The following is a 4,010-nucleotide window of genomic DNA, read 5'->3' on the forward strand; positions in this document are numbered from 1 at the left end:
TGGATTTATCAAAAGATCCAAAAGTAAGACCATGTTTTTGTTTTCCAATAAATACTTGTTATGGAATAAGGGGTTTAGAGTAATGAATGAAAATTCTTATTTTGGTTGAGTTTGTGCAATTTTTTGTAGTATTTTCTGTTTTTTTTCGATTTTTGCATGTAAGAATAATGTAACATAGATTTTTTCATAAATCAAGCTCTTTTGATTTACATAAAAAAGACAACTCATAAACGTCACCAAGCTGATGGAATTCACGAGTTCAAAACCCACGGGAGTGCATCTTTTGATGTAAGCCAGTATTTGAGCATTCGAGCGTAATCTCTGGTTGTCAAGGAGAACCTAGTGTTTAGGTGACCAATAAGTAAGGTGGTGTTCCTCTGTTATTGAAAAAAAAGAAACTCACTTTAGAAGCACGAAACTGTATACTTTTGTGTTTTTATGGTGAACATGGCTTCCAAAATCAATCTTTCATTGATGCTCCATACACACTTTTTATGACAAAAGAATTATTATTGTTAATTATTTTGACTGCAAAACCTAAATATGATAACAGTGCTTGGAACAAAAGCTTAATGACAAACTTAAGATAGGATTTATTTAATTTATTTTGTGCCCTTTCAATATTACTTGTTGCTTCCTCGTATACTTCCTAAAAGTCTCCATAATTCATATGCATTAAGAAATATTCTAAACACTCACTTCTTTCTTCATACTTTGAGATTTTTCCAACACTTGCTTCCTGCTTTATTATGTATGGCTTATTGCACCCACTTCTTAGGAGCGTTTATGGAGTTTATATGCATTTCAAGAAGTGGCAGCTGCCGGATCCTGGATTTAGTGTAGATAAAAAAGAGAAAGGGGCCTCACTTCTCATCATAAATGCATAAATGCCCATCCAGGCTTCGAGCTTCCAAACAGGACCACCAAGATAGATTGACCAAGATTTTATCTCGAGACCATCAAATGCATAAACACTCATCCTAGCGTCGAGATTTCAAACAGGACCACCAAATGTATAAACGCCCATCCCAACGCCAAGATTCCAAACACACCCTTGATGTAACAACTATGGTTTTGCCACCCACAGGGACTTATGCAATAGGGGTGACTTGTGATGTCACCAACTTGACAGGACTTCACCAGTTCAAAACGCATTGGTGACATCCTTTGCCGCAAGGCAAAAGCTAACCCTGCTTTCCGGTGGGCGGAAAGATATCAAGGGTTTTACTAACCTGTCAGTGATGGAAGTACTTTTAGGATTATTAAAATAACAAAAATAATATGGTTTTTCTTGACTTAAAAAGCTGATCATAAATTTCCCAGTTTGCTGTGAGCCACCACCGAGAGGGTTCTTAATTAATCTATTACAACATCTATCAGGAGGATAAGAAAGCCAACTGCAAGGAAGTGACTAACATGGTAAAACGGGGCAAGTACGATGCAGCCTACCGGGCCCATATGGGGTCCATTTTTGGTCACTTGTACGGCACATACACTCTCTGTCTCATAAATTTATTTCTCGCCACCCCCACCTCCACCCCAACAATGCAACTCCGCAAAACCTACTGTTATTGGCATCTATCTCTCCTGCAGGAACAGTACACACGCGCGGACGCACGCATAAATCTGCAAAGGCCATTGCATATTTGCATTTACGTCTCAGCCTCTCAGGTCGGCTACTCTCTCTCTCAGCATTGATTGCCTAATACTTGAATCTACAACCCCAAATTATTTGTAGCTTCGGTTTCAGTGTCCACTCCCCACCCCCATTCTCTCCTCCCTTCCTCTATATATCTTTCTCTACAATCAACTCTCTCTCTCTCTCTCTCTTTATACGTTTCTCTCAATCTACTGTTCCCTGCTTCTATCCTCTCTCTATACATGGAGACTCTTTGTTCTGCTGCTCTCTCAGTACTGCCCTTGGATGATGTTAATGAGCAGGGTCTTCCTCCTGGCTTCAGGTTTCACCCGACTGATGAAGAGCTCGTCACCTTCTATCTCGTCTCTAAGGTCTTCAACGCACGTTTCCGCGGTTTTACCATCGCAGAGATCGATCTGAACAAGTGCGAGCCATGGGACCTTCCAGGTATACTTTCAGACACGCATATTAAAATGAGCAAAAAAAAAACCAAAAAACAGAAAAAAGAGGTTTCTCATTATGTGTTCTGCTAGAAATTTGTTTGTATCCTATTAAAAACATGGTATATCAAATACCGACATTTTTTCTTCATGTAATTTGTTAGATTTTTGAAGAATTTTGATGGTTTTTTTCTTCTTCAGTTCAATTTTTAATCACTAGCTGCAAACCAGTGTTTTATGCATCATTTTTTCTCGTAAGATGTTGCATAGTTTAATTTCCATGTCATCATGGCTGTGGTTACCCATGTGGTCAGCGGGGTCTTGTGTCAAGCTGAAGGCCCATGATCGAATCCGTTGCCGCATGGGGGCTGCCGTTGCTTTATCTCGCAGGAAGGCGGGCTCATTTAAGTGACCCGGTCCTCGGTTGCATTTTTTTTTTGTGTGTGTGTGATTTTGTTGGTTGGTTGGTATACTATAGATGGTCTGGTTTGGAATTGCAGAAACAGCAAAGATGGGGGAGAAAGAATGGTACTTCTATAGCGTGCGGGACAGGAAATACCCTACTGGGCTGCGCACCAACAGAGCCACATATGCTGGTTACTGGAAGGCAACGGGGAAAGATAGAGAGATTTACATTGCATCCACCAAAACTCTGGTTGGTATGAAGAAGACTCTTGTTTTCTACAGGGGTAGAGCACCTAGAGGGGTGAAGACCAACTGGGTGATGCATGAGTACCGTCTAGAGGGTGATTTGTCTTGCCGTCTAAACTGTAAGGTACAATTCTTGCACCTCCAATAGCTATACTTACTGTGCATGGAACTACTCTTTTGATCATAGTACAAATATCGGCCAATTTTTTGAAAATCTACAGTTTTTATCGCGAGATCTTAAAAACTGATACAATCCGGAGACAACATAATATTTTCAAAATAACATGATATATCACATTACTAATGCTAATACTTGTGTTTCTTACATATTCCGATATTTTCCTGAGATCTTTTTGAAAAAATAAATTTTTTTTTAGTTATCCCGAGTTTTTCCTTTCCCGAGAAAATCTCTCTTGATTGAGTTGGTGACTAAACACTGATTAACTTGTTTTGTTATTTGCATGGTCTTGAAACATATGCAGGAAGAATGGGTTATCTGCAGAATATTTCTCAAGGCATCAGAGAAAAAAGTGCCCCAACTGCTTCAAAAGCAGAGCTACTTCCTTGAAAAGGTCCCTCGACTCTCTCTGCCACCCTTGCTTGAACCACCTGCAGAGGTCCCATCAAACACTTACCCAAATGAGGAGACCCAACCTGACCCCTACCACCTCCCTCCCCCAAACCCGACTTCCACAATCCCCAAAACCCTTCCCATGGCAACCATCCCACCACAAACCTCCCTCCCTTGTGAACCAACCCACGTTCTGCACCAATGCAAGATGGAAGAGGAAAATCCTAGCATTTTCTCACCCACCATTGGACAAGAAGAAGACCACAACTACAACTGGGTCTACAACGGTCAACTAGGTTCACATGCACGCCTAGATTTGGGTGGTGTAGATGGACTCCACCAGCTGTCCACATCAATGGGCTACAGTTGTGCTTTTCATATGGATGATGGCTACAATCATGTCAATGATCAAGATGGTGCACTAGTGGGCTCCTTGTGGAGCTTCTGATGATGATGACAATCCATGAGAGAACAAAATTCAAGAAACATAAAGTGTTATGAATAAATGCTTCCCTTGTAGCTCTCTTCTGTAAATTATTATATTCTAGTTCACTGTGTCTGCATACAGTTAAAAAGAGGTAGAAATAAATGTTGAGATTTTGGGTGCGAGGTAGATGAGATTTGAGGACAAAGACTTTTCTACCACGGGATAATAAGTGTGGCTATTTCTTGTTGAGTTATTAATAGATCTCTAAGGGTTCTTGGGAAG

At 40.4% G+C, this 4,010-nt stretch overlaps 1 pseudogene; it reads left to right on the forward strand.

The window, feature by feature from the left end:
• The first annotated feature begins 1,881 nt into the window (after positions 1–1,881).
• LOC149830410 (protein CUP-SHAPED COTYLEDON 3 pseudogene) lies at positions 1,882–3,749 on the forward strand (annotated as a pseudogene).
• The last annotated feature ends 261 nt before the right edge of the window (positions 3,750–4,010 follow it).

This window comes from Nuphar pumila, chromosome 8 (assembly GCF_984573655.1).
Source record: "Nuphar pumila chromosome 8, dmNupPumi1.hap1.1, whole genome shotgun sequence".
Classification (NCBI taxonomy): Eukaryota; Viridiplantae; Streptophyta; class Magnoliopsida; order Nymphaeales; family Nymphaeaceae; genus Nuphar; species Nuphar pumila.